At 38.8% G+C, this 13,847-nt stretch overlaps 1 pseudogene; it reads right to left on the bottom strand.

The window, feature by feature from the left end:
* Nucleotides 1-12,286: 12,286 nt before the first annotated feature.
* LOC104733924 (uncharacterized) lies at nucleotides 12,287-12,941 on the bottom strand (annotated as a pseudogene).
* Nucleotides 12,942-13,847: the final 906 nt, after the last annotated feature.

Genomic DNA, 13,847 nt, shown 5'->3' with positions numbered 1-13,847 from the left:
CTGTTCCTAAAAGCTTTGGAACCTGAAGATTTGCGAACACTACACAAAGTGGAGAGCCCTAGCCGATTCCTCATCACTTGTTCTATCAATGGAGTTAAATTCGAAGATGCATTATGTGATTCCGGTTCATGTATCAACATCATGTCAACCGATGCTGCAAGGAAGATTGGCTTGAGACACTTACAACCCTCAGACATACGCATAGGACTCGCCAACTCCTCATTCACAATACCCGAAGGAATGGTCCGAGACATTCATGTGAGAGTTGGAATCTGCAATGTTCCAACCGATTTTCAAGTCATCAATGCTGAGAAAGGGAGGTTTACGCCACTTATCCTTGGAGGAGCATTCCTAGCCACAGCCGGAGCCGTCATGGACTGGCCTAACCGAAGAATGACTCTCACCAACATCAATGGAGACATTTTCTATGAAGCTAAGCCATTCAACCCACCAACTCGAAGGTGTAGAGAAGAAGACTATGCAAGAGAGCCACCTGATGCCTTTGATGGAGGAAGATCCAAGAGAGCTTGTCAAAGGACAACTCACTCTCCTCACCCTGCTTGAGAAAGCAACCAAAGTCGAGCCAACGACGTTAAACAAGTGGCTTCTTGGGAGGCAACCCATGTCTAGTAAGTATTTATTTTTAGGATTTATTTTCCTTTACTATTGATAGTTTTGCATTTTAGTTTCAGGTTTTTATAAAAAAAAACAACACAAAAAAAAAAATAGAAAACAGAAAAGCCAAAAAAAGAAAAGAAAGAAGTCACCATGGATTGGCAATGCACCACATGACTAGTGGCAAGCACCACCTACTGACCGGCCATGTTCAATGTGACCGAGGAATGCCGAAGGCGACGGATCATCACAATCCTCATGTGAATGATGCCGAGAGTCCCCACTAGCCATACCAGCCATAGCCGATGCCATGTCCTGTCTTATGTACCCTGTACCACGTCCAATGTTAGCTGCTAATGTTTCTGACCGTACCTGCTGCTTATGTCCGCGACCATTCACCCGTGTGCCGCGAGACAACTCCGAACCACCACCATCCTCACCACCTACCATCACCATTCTTTTACTTAGGTATGCATTTGTTATTTTTAGTTTCTCATTATTATTGATGGTTTTAGGTTTTTGTTTCAAGGAGGATGCATTTAGAGATATATCAAACAGAATTCGAACGAACTTAGCCTAGTTCATACTCGATGTCAAGCAACCAAAGGAAGTACAGACGGTTAGTCACCACACTTTCATTCCACAGCCGAACTCTAAGACAATTTTGGGCAACCATAAAACGTCTAAGAGTCGACACAACATCATTCCATCAAAGTGACATTGTTCTTAAACCCTACACTTTTCCTTATGATTTTTAATCCTCATCTCTTTCTTTTCTCCCACCGAGGACGGTGTGATTTAAGTCTGGGGGGAAGGATGTTCCATCCTATACTAATGCTACTTTCTATTTTGTTGACTTGAGACCTTTTTCCACTTTTTACATCAATAATTTTGACATTTTATCGAGTCACATTTTTTTTACTGAGTCAAAACTAGTAGGGGATTACGATCTTATTCTAAAGGTTTATTTGATTTGGATTAACACTCTTATGACTCTTGATTATGCTTGACAACAGAACCAAAGTTTGGAAAGACTGTGAGCTGACTCAACAATCCCCCAAGTCCCTATTCGATGGATATTCAGATGATCTAACGTTGTCTCTAACTTTTATAGGACCTAAACCGGACTACATTTTCAAGCCCAGGGAATTGGTATACATTGGACTAGATCTCTACATTCAAGCCACACAAGACATTGCACTTCTTCAAAAGTATGTTCCCCTCTCTCTTCCCTTCAATACTATAAAAAAAAAAAGCAAAAAAAAAAGAGAATATAAGATGAGATGATTTTGATAAGTTTAGAGAGGTAGGTAAATTACCTGTGACCTCATTATTCTACTCTTGATTCAAATGATCACACAAAGCTTGGAAGCGAGGGGTAGGTAAATTACCGATGACCCCATTATTTGCCTACACCTTTGATTTAAAAAAAAAAAAAAAAAAAAAAAAAGAAGAAGAAGCGAGAAAAGGGAGAGGAAAGGAATCATATGAAGAAAGTCTTGGCTTGAAGAGAGTCTGCAAGCCATTGATCGATTTTCCCTTGGTAAGATTTCACTTTTTATTATTGCTTAATTTATGTAAAGAGATGACAATGGAGATTCTGGAAACTCTAAGAATTGTGGGATCAAGGAGAGTTGATGACTCTCATGGTGGATTACAAATGGAAGTTCCTAATGTCAAGGAGAAGAAGAGTGCAAAGAAGATATCCCCAAATATAAGTGAATTCCCATTTTTCAAAACCTCTTTTCCATGATTTAGTTTGATTATTTGCTTGAGGACTAGCAAAGACTAAGTCTGGGGGAGTTGATAACATCATTATTTTACCCATTTTAGCTATAGTTTTAGTATGCATTTAGAATGAGTTTGACATGATTTCAAGGCTTTAATGTCTATTATCAAGTATTTTAGGTTTCAAGAAGGTTTTACAGGTTTTATAGCAAAAAGGACCAAAAGGCAAGGAAAATACGTTTTAGGAAAGTTTCAGAGCTTTACAGAACGGGCAACGTTTGAATAACTTTCAGAACTCACATTTCTACGTACTTGGTGTCTATGGAAAGCTGAGAGAGTCATCTTTCTCCTTGATGTGGAATCAAGTCGATCCATCCAACTATCCGGAAGTTATGCCCGATTTACCGAGACGTACCTTAAACCAACCTAAGAAAAACCATCAAGCCCATGGGCTTTTATTTGAAGGCCTGATCACCGACCGCCACGGCGGCCCAGTCCAAGCCTTCACCACCATTCTAGAAGCTTCCTTCGCCGCCCTTGCCATGCACTTATCAAGAGAAGACGTTTCTACCCTTACAAATCCCTAAACCTAGACAGAACCCTTTAAATACTCTTCTAAGCCCTAGGGTTTAGAGTGTGCCTTCACCTGCCTCCAAAGAGATCACGACCAGAAGAACAGCCACGAACAGCAGCCCTATCTCGTCCATCTCTTGAAGCTTTGAAGATCCACCAAACTCTTTCTATTCTGTTTGCTTCTACTTTGTTTCTAAGGAAGAAGATCTTACACTTTGTTTGACAATCATTGAAGTAATATCTAAAACCCTTTTCTCTATTTATTCTTTTATGTTTATGAATTATTTAAACCTAGCTTTGATGATTCCCTTAAACATGCTAGAGTAGTTTTCTAGTTGGGTTTAAAGGGATAAATCAAAGGGGGGAGATGATCTTAGTTTAGGTGGCAATTTTTAAGGTTTGTTAGATTTAAATCTGTTTATTCTATGCTTTAATTCTAAGTCTTTGCTTAATGCTTTAAGTTAGCCTCATGAACTAACTATGATCTAAAGTGTGTGTGCTTTGCCAAAAGCTTGCATGTGTGCTTGACCTAGCTTAGATGTGTGGGGAGACATAGGAAGCACATATCCCTTACCTATGGAATTCTACGGATGTTAGTCGAACTTGTTTTAAATGCTTTGATCTATGCGTCGTAGCCTGCGACAGTTGAGTTACGAGATGTAGTGATCTTAGACGGTTAGCTTGAGAACTTTAAGTTAACGGTTTATTAGTGTTTCGTAGTCCGAGTTTTAGATAAACAAACTAACCCTAAACTGTCCTAGATAGATAGATCATTGAACCCCTGCAATTCCCCTTGATGCCCAACGCTTGTCTCATTTATTTTACTTGTTTTATTTTCGTTTATTTGCTTGCTACAACCGTGACAACCAAAACCCTATTTTTATTGAGTCCTAGCCTTACTGACCTCCGTCGGATTCTCTGAACAACAACTCTCTCTCTGTGGGATCGATCCTTAAATACTACTACCGATTAACTGTGCACTTTCATCAGTTGTGTGGTCTTTTAAGGTAAAAGATTTTGAAGTGAAAAACCACACACATCACACGTCAGACGCCACGTCAGAAATCGCTGACGTGTAACCATAACTCAGCCGTAACGCGTTACAGAGTATGTTGCGGCTGAGTTATAGATATGTTGCGGCTGAGTTATCAGAAAAATATTTGAGTAAGAGCGGACGGCTGACTTATTAAAATCTGGCTGAGTTATGCGCATAACTCAGCTGTAGTTACGGCTGAGTTTTCACCTGATGGTTGAGTTGTCAAAATTTTGGCTGAGTTATCACAACGACACGGCTGAGTTAACATTTTCCGCCTCGCTGAGTTATGAAAAACGGCTGACTTATGAGATGTTGTTACGGCTGAGTTATGGTAAAAAAAACTATAACTCAGCCGTCATAGGCTGACTTATCGACAACTCAGCCGTTTGACGGCTGACTTATTAGAAAAAGATTAATTACTAGAATGTTATTCAGTTACGGCTGACTTATCAAACGATACGGCTGAGTTACATATTTTCAGTTAATGAAGCGGCTGAGTTTGGCAGCAATTTTTTTTGCTTTTTAATTACTGTAATGTTTTTCATGTTGTGGCTGAGTTTTAGTTAGGCTGAGTTATGTTATTGTTTGATGGCTGACTTGCCACGTCGGACGCAGCATCCATGTCAGCATTCCATGTCATCATCTTTTTTTCTCCGGAAATACGAAACGTCGTTCGACTCTTTTTCTTCAACTGGTTAATAAGTGAACTATTTACCTTCTTATTCACCTTTTTCTTCTACTTCTTCTTCACTTTCTTCTTCACACCTTGTTCTTCTACTTCTTCTCCACCTCGTTCTTCATTATCTTTCATGGATCCAGTTCTGGTACTAGTTGTGTCCGGTAATTGGATAAAGACACAGAGATATGTATTTAACTCCGACGATAAAGGGTCTATAGTTGTGCAGATAGATGGAGGCACAACACACGACAAGCTTGTGAAGCTTGTTCTTGAAGACTACGGATTGGACGCGTTTAGCCATGAGCTAAAGCTGAGCTACATGTTCTCGAACAAGGCAATGAAACATATGGCGCATGATACTCCACCAGTTTTTGTCTCCAATGATCGACAGTTGCAATGTTTTTTGGGGCTATGGAAAAATGATGAGCTACGTCTCTGTGCAGAGTTTTCGGCGAAAAAGTCTACATAAACTAGTAGAGCTAGAGACTCGAAAGCAGAATCTACATACGAAGTGTACGGTGGGGGATTTGAAGGCACTTGTTTTGATTATGGTAAGATCGTTGACAAAGAAAACGAAGAAGAAGCTGTCGAAGTAGCATTTGACGAAGAAGAAGACGATGAATTTTCAACCCGATTTGATGTTTTCGATGACTCCGATTGTGAGTCATCTGATGACGAGAAGTTTTCTGTATTGGGCGAGCCTCAGAGTAAAGTGGAAGACCCACCTACTCCGCCTCCTCAAAAGAAAGCTCATAAAGATGATAACTTTGCCGGATCGAAGATGAATCCGGAGGCTATTAGGTTGGAGGTGTCAACGCTAAAAATTGCTGTAGGACAACGATAGAGGAGCAAAAAGCAGTTCAGGAATCACGTGAAACTTATTTCGGTTAGGGATGGATTTGATTTTAATGTACCAACCTCAAATCCGAAACAAGTGGTTTTTAGGTGATGGGTTAAAGGATGTCTTTGGAGAGTTCGTGCATCTGTACAAGGGGATGACCCAGATTTTCATGTTCGTGTATACGATTCGGAACACACATTTTCGGTGACAGAACGTTCTACTAGATGCCCCCAATCAACTGCTGATGTACTGGCAGTTCTTTACAGGGACTATCTTGGTGATCTTGGTCCGGATGTTAAACCTAAATGTGTCGGAGTCATTTTCAATAAGCAATTTAGTCTAAAGGTAATTACTATGTTTTGACTGACTTATTGATTATAATGGCTGAGTTATAGGTATGTACAGGCTGAGTTATTTACATTTTACTGTGTATTTACTGACTTATTGATAATAATGGCTGAGTTATAGGTATGTATAGGCTGAGTTAATTACTTTTTACGGCTCATTTATTGATTATTTACGGCTGACTTATTCGAATGTATCGGCTGAGTTATATATATATTATGGCTGATTTATTAATTTGTTGGTGTCAACAGATGGGTTATTGGAAGGCATATCGAACGCTGCTGAATGCAAGGCAGATCGATCAGGGAACTCCTGAGGAAAGTTTTACCGAGTTGCCTTCTTACATATACAAGTTAAAAAGGGAAAATCCAGGTACAGTCACACGTCTTCAAATAGGTGATGAAGATAGATTCAAATATGTTTTTATTGCTTTTGGTGCGAGTATTGCTGGGTTTGCTTTCATGCGCAAAGTTGTTGTTGCGACGGAACGTTTCTCCATGGTAGTTACAAAGGGACGCTTCTAACAGCCCTAGCTCAGGATGGTAACTTTCAAATTTTCCCATTAGCTTTCGCTGTTGTTGACACTGAAAATGATGAGTCTTGGCGTCGGTTCTTTACACAACTCAAAGTTTCCATTCCAGACAAAAAGGATCTTGCGATAATCTCCGACAGACATAAGTCAATAGGGAAAGCGATTGGTCAAGTGTATTCGTTGGCTTCGCGTGGAATTTGCACTTACCATTTGTATAAGAACATCTTTGTGAAGTTCAAAGGAAAACATTTGTTCCCTCTGGTGAAAAAAGCGGCAAGGTGTTTTAGGCTAACTGATTTTAATGAGGCTTTCAATGAGATTAAAGCACGTCATCCCGGACTACATGGATACCTCCAACGAGCTGGTGTCCGAATGTGGGCACGTGTTCATTTCCCGAGTGAAAGGTACAATTTAATGACAACAAATATTGCATAATCAATGAACCATGCACTGTAAAATGCTAGAAGTCTTCCCATAGTTCGACTTCTAGAATCGATACGGGATATGATGACCAGATGGTTTTCGGAACGGAGAGAGGATGCAAAATCGCAGCTAACAACGCTCACTCGAGGTGTTGAGAAACTGTTACAGGTAAGTTTGCATAAGTCAGTCGTCAATGTTGATAACTCAGCCATAACAGTTACCATATCTCAGCCGTAATTGTTTCCTTATCTCAGCCATTACCATTATAGTTTCCATAACTCAGCCATTGTTGTTTCAATAACTCAGCCGTAATTGTTTTCATAACTCAGCCGAAAACGTTTTTGTTTTTTGTTCTACACCCTAATAGGACCGTGTCACCGGAGCAATTATGGAGGTACAAACGATTGATGTTGTACGTGTGCAAGTGAAATATGGATCATCTTTGAATGTTGTAAATTTAGAAATAAAAAGTTGCACATGTCGTCGTTTCGACCACGAGAAAATACCATGCATCCATGCAATCGCAGGTGCAGAGCATATGGATGTGTCTCGTATATCCATGTGCGATACGAAATTTAGGAGTGTCGATTTAGTTAACGGATGGGTTGGTTCAATCATGCCTCCGGATGAATCATTCCCTGCTCCTGAAGTTGTGGATAATCAGAAGTGCTTGCCTTCGATTGTTGTGAACCAGCCAGGAAGGCCAAAGAAGCGTAGGATTAAATCATCTTTGGAAGTTGCCACTGAAAATAAACGCCCTAGGAAGCAACACGCATGTTCGCGATGTAAGCAAGTTGGGCACAATTCGAAAACTTGTGCTCTATAGTTAGGGAGATTTTTATTTTGTGTAATAACTCAGCTGTCAAGTGTTATAACTCAGCCATCACATGAATTGACGTGACCTTTCGTTTTCCGCGCTATCTAATTATTTTGTGTGATAACTCAGCCATAACTCACTATAACTCAGCCATCACATGAATCATCGAGACATTTCCTCCCGTATCACGATAACTCAGCCGTCATAAAATATAACTCAGCCATATAATCAGTCGTGTAAATCAGTCGTTTGCTTTCATATTGTTACTTTTGATAACTCAGTCATAACTCACTATAACTCAGCGATCACATGAATCAACAATATATTTCGTTTTCCCTTAAAATATAACTCAGCCGTTAAGCAAAATTTTGGCAAGTTAACCTAATAATAGACGCGACCTTTCTTTTGATAACTCAGCCATATAGATTGTTCATTTTGATAACTCATCCGTTATTCACTATAACTCAGCCGTCACATGAATCGACGTGACCTTTAGTTTTCCCGTAAAACTATAACTCAGCCTCAAAGTGAGAGTAGACACTAAAATGTGGAAGCATAAAAGGTGGATACATAGAATTAGACGAAGAAAAAAGGGACGTTTAATACATGAAAAAAGATGGGAAACTAGACGAAGAAATGAAAAATAATTCTTTTAAAATAAACAGAAATTAGAGTCACGAATTGATAAGGTAAAACTGGAAATCACTGCTGGAAACCCTAAAGGATCTCAGAGACTTTGAGGGACAACCACAAAAGGTAACACTTTTTGCACATGATTTCATAGTCTCCATAGCGGAGAGAATGGAAACCATAATCCAAACAACACATCACAGCACAAGCGGGTGAAGGGAGTGGCGGGCTGTCAGGATAGCGATGGGCAGCTGAGTATGAGTTTTCTGGGCCGTCTAATAACGAGATAACTCAAACAGAAAATCATTACCGGTTACCATGGCATCCGAAGACATCAGAGGATAATGATTTGCATCAAACAGTTGGAGGTAATGGACGGCCATAACCTCATTCCCTTGACAAATACTTAGTACCCCACATGCTAAGGTGGCATAACCATCGGCCGGTACAATACGACTGTGAATATCAATCCCACGCTGGATATCTCTATCCTCAGCCACAACCCTTAGCCCTTCGTAGTAAATGGCAATGGGGTTGCCTGCGTCAAAGAATTTGACGAAGAAAGGCCTGTGCCGCCCTTCGATTTGGAGGCCACCATCAGGGGCATTGGATGTGTTGATTTCTGATGGATCAGTACAAAGGCAATAGATAGCAGCTGTCTTTAGAACTTCATTACTGTATACTGCATTTTTCCCCCTATGACCAGCCCTTAAAATAGAACCAAGTGAGGACCATCGATTTTCTGCAGCATCTTCTGCAACAAGGGAAACGATTTTTATGAAAATGCCGTCGGGGAGATCTGGCATCTTGAGTGCTCGAGCGGAAATAGTGTTGTAAAAAATTATTTTATTCTAGTTTGTAGTTGAGAGGTAATAGACTAAAAACGGGAATATTATAACTCAGTCACTTGGTTCTATTTGTAGTTGAGAGGTAATAAATAGACTAATTTTATTGTTAAGCAATATTTTGACGGGAAACCATCAGTTAATCCTGTAATAGACGCATCGACGAGACATTTACGGATTTATAAATCACTATAACTCAGCCGTCACATGAATAAACGAGACCTTTCTTTTTCCTATAAATACTATAGCTTAGCCGTCAAGTCATATATATATTTCAGCTACCTACTTTCAGATTATTCCTAGTGATAACTCAGCCGTCAAGTCATATATATATATATCAGCATCCCTTACTATAACTCAGCCATCACATGAATATATGAGACCTTTCGTTTTCCCGTAAAACTATAACTCAGCCGTTAAGCAATATTTTGGCGGGAAACCCTAAGTTAACCTAATAATAGACGCGACCTTTCTTTTGCTAACTATAACTCAGCCATCACATGAATCCGTAAAACTATAACTCAGCCGCAAAGCAATATTTTGGTGGGAAACCATAAGTTAACCTAATAATCGACGTGACCTTTTGTTTTCCTATTGTTTTTCCTTTATATTCTCTTAATTCATTGTATCGTTTCGATTTCTTACTCATTGTATCGTTTCCTTCTTCTCCGCTCACAATATATTGCACCTACAAATCTCCTCTACAACCAATATCAGTATATCCTTCGATCATTGCATATGTAAGTCTCCTCTCCATCCCCTCTCAATCTATTGCATATTTTCCAATCATTGTACCTATCAGTTGGTGACAGTTGTTTTTATTTTGATAGCCGAGCTATGGACGGAGAGGGTTCCAGTAGATGTCAAAAACGCAAGGCAGACAAAGCAATATCGCCAGCAAGAGTCCCAGATTACGAGTGGGAAGAGGAATCACTATTGGCCGTGTCCGACGCCTTTTCTCAGACAAGAGCCGCGGCCGAGGCGGAGACAAAGCATCGCTACACAGAAATTCTGCGTATGATGGATGAGCATATGAATAAGAAGGAAGAGAAGACCGTCCTCGTGCATCAAATGGAACTAATCGACGCTCAACTATCCCAACTGAATCAAATCTTGGGTGGAGAACTTGCCGACTTAGCGACAGAGCACAAGAGGTTAGAGGAGATGAGAGAGATTGCGGAGGCCGATGCCGACCAGTGTGTGGTTCCTCCTCCTCTTGATTGGGATTAACTAAAAGCTCTTGGTTCCTCCTCCTCTTAATCGGTTTTTAGAAGTGAATTCCATTGTAATGTCGTGTCTTCTTCTTTATGAACTCTGAACTTGTTTTTTCTTTTTCTTTTTGTAATGTTTCATATTAATATAACTCAGCCGGTATTACGATAAATCAGGCACTAAAGATTTATAAATCACTATAACTCAGCCATCACATGATTCGTCGAGACTTTTCGTTTTCCCGTAAATATTATAACTCAGCCGTAAAGTCATATATATCAGCCATTTACTTTCATATTGTTTCTTGTGATAATTCAGCCATACTCACTATAACTCAGCCGTAACATGAATTGATGAGACCTTTCGATTTCCCGTAAATATGATAACTCAGCCGTCAAATCATATATATCATTCATTTACTTTCAAATTGTTTCCTATGATAACTCAGCCATATGTCACTATAACTCATCCGTTACATGACCTTTCGTTTTCCAGCAATGATTATAACTCAGCCGTAAAGCGATAATTTGGCGGAAAACCATAAGTTAACCTAATAATTTTAATATTCAATTGTTGGCGGGAAACCATAGGTTAACCTAATAATATTAATATTCAATTGTTGACCCGAGTGATGTTCTTCTTCTTAAAAATGAAAATCCCCAAATGTCGAATGCTTAAACCCTAAAAAAACAAATTCTCGTAAATCATGAGCAATGTATCTGGAGATTCGAGTTGTGCATCAAATGTCCAAGAGAGAGGACGAGGTACAGTTGTTGGCGTGCCTAAGAGATGTTGGTGTGGAGAAGCAATCGTGGCCAAAAATTCGAAATCGGAGTCAAATCCTTGTCGATGATACTTCCGTTGTGGGTATGCAGCTGCGAAGAAGGTAGAGTATGTTCTTGGTTATGTTGAATCTGTTCTTGTTGATTTGGTTTATGTTGAATCTGTTCTTGTTCCAATTGTTGTCTCCATCATCTTGATAGCTTATGAATGATGACCACGTCTTCAAGTGGGTCGATGAGGCACTGTTGGATGAGGTAGAGTCTTTCTCTGTTCAAACTGTAAAACTACAAATGGAAATGGAGATTGATAAGAAGATGCAAATGGAGCTTGAGAAAGAGCTATTTGAGAGGGTTGAAGATGCAAAATCAGAATTGAAAGCAAGGATGAAGATGATGATAGTTGTGATAGTTTTTGGTTATATGATCATGTTTGGTCTATTTAAGATAGCAGGATGAGCTAGTGTATGATGGGATTATGTTTCCATAATGTTGTTGTTAATGGTTATGGATTCCAAGCAAACTAATGTTGTTGTTAGTGGTGTTTTATCAATCACTTTTAATAACTTAGCCATAAATTTACTATAACTCATCCATAACTTCACTATAACTCATCCATAACTCACTATAACTCAGCCGTCACATGACCTTTCGTTTTCCCGTAAATATTATAACTCAGCCGTCAAGTCATATATATCACTCATTTACTTTCAAATTGTTTCTTGTGATAACTCAGCCATAACTCACTTTAACTCAGCCGTCACATGACCTTTCATTTTCCCGTAAATATTATAACTCAGCCGTCAAGTCATATATATCGTTCATTTACTTATAAATTGTTTCTTGTGATAACTCAGCCATAACTCACTATAACTCAGCCATAACTTAGCCATAACTCACTATAACTCAGCCGTCACATGACCTTTCGTTTTCCCGTATATATTATAAGTCAGCCATCAAGTCATATATATCATTCATTTACAAGAGTATATCTGGTTTTTAGAAAGGTTTAAAAGGTTTTATAAGTTGTTTATAATGATATATCTGTTTGATTTGCTTTTTTAAAAGACTTTACAAGTTGTTTATAATGTTTTAAAACAGTATAATCATAATAAAAAATTCTTTTATAATGGAGTTTACAACAGACTGAAATATTTTATTAAATGGAACAAATACAAGATAAATTATTCAAGAGTTTTTAAAATAGATTTGACCTATTTAAGTTCGTATTTCAGTTTCCTCTCCCAGCGTATTGGTTTGTCATCTCTCTAGCCATTGCTTCAAACCTTGTCCTATCAGATTTGTAGAGGTTGGCAAGATTTTCATTGATCTGGTCCTCATCATTGACCTCTGGTTCAATCAAATTCTCCACTAATCTCTTGAAAAGCAAAACAATCGACATGGGATGCCAATAGGCGGCCCTCAACACTCTTAAGTATATGCCTCCATTATCTGATATGTTTGGGTGGCAAATTTTTGTGACGAAACAAACCTGCATTATCAAGAAATTATATTTAAAAAACTATTGAGTTGCTGCGAAAAGAGGAGTCCTAATACACATGCTTGCTAAAATAAAAAGGAGTATAATCAAAAACAGATACCTTGGGGGGATTATTTGGGAAATCAAGCGGAAAATTAAGACTTATTTTAAACACTCCCCCTTCATAATGGGTGTTCACCGGTCCGATTAAAGTAGCCTCCCAACGGAAAATGTCGTCATCAACAGTTACTAACAAAAAGGCAAACACACTCAATCTCTTTTATCCTTAATAGTAAAACAAATCTAATCTGAAGATTATGCGTTTACCTGCTGTGACGTTTGGCGAAAGATCCCTGTTCAGATCTTTCAACCCAGACCTTAGATGGCTTGAAGAAAGATGGGCCATTTCTGACGGATTGAAGGAAGAAGGTAATAGGATTTGTCGAATCCGAGAGATGATTTATACGTTTTCGTGAGACAAAGGTTTGATGTGTAAGTCGAGAGCAAAAAGTATTTATAATACGCGAAGCGTCGCTTTGGTTTACAAAAAGTTCCCCTTCGGCTTCATAAATACATAATTCTTACTCCTTCAACGCGTAATTATAACCAAACTAAAGCGACGCTTCGCGTATTACGCCTTCAATCAATTACGGTTTTACAAGCCTCTGGTAGCGCTGTTTCGAAATCTTACCCCTTCAAATCTTACCCCTTCGCTGTTAAATACTATAACTCAGCCATAACGTTACTATCTCATCCATAAATCGCTATAACTCAGCCGTCACATGACCTTTCGTTTTCCAGTAAATATTATAACTCAGCCGTCAAGTCATATATATCGTTCATTTACATTCAAATTGATAACTCAGCCAAAACACACTATAACTCAGCCGTCACATGACCTTTCGTTTTCCCGTAAATATTATAACTCACCCGTCAAGTCATATATATCACTCATTTACTTTCAAATTGTTTCTTGTGATAACTAAGCCATAACTCAGCCGTCACATGACCTTTCGTTCTCCCGTAAATATTATAACTCAGTCGTCAAGTCATATATATCACTCATTTACTTTCAAATTGTTACTTGTGATAACTTAGCCATAACTCAATATAAATCAGCCGTCACATGACCTTTCGTTTTCCCGTAAATATTATAACTCAGCCGTCAAGTCTCACATACACAGAGCCATAACTCACTATAACTCAGCTTTCGTTTTCCATTAAATTCGAATTGATTACATTCAGTTCTGCAATTCGCCAAAATAAAAAAATAAATAAAATAAAAAAGCGACAAGCATCATATTAGCGAACT

Source organism: Camelina sativa, chromosome 12 (assembly GCF_030686135.1).
Source record: "Camelina sativa cultivar CO46 ecotype springtype chromosome 12, ASM3068613v1".
NCBI classification, from domain to species: domain Eukaryota; kingdom Viridiplantae; phylum Streptophyta; class Magnoliopsida; order Brassicales; family Brassicaceae; genus Camelina; species Camelina sativa.
Note: the sequence above shows the minus strand (reverse complement) of the source record. Positions and strands in the feature narration are given on the sequence as shown.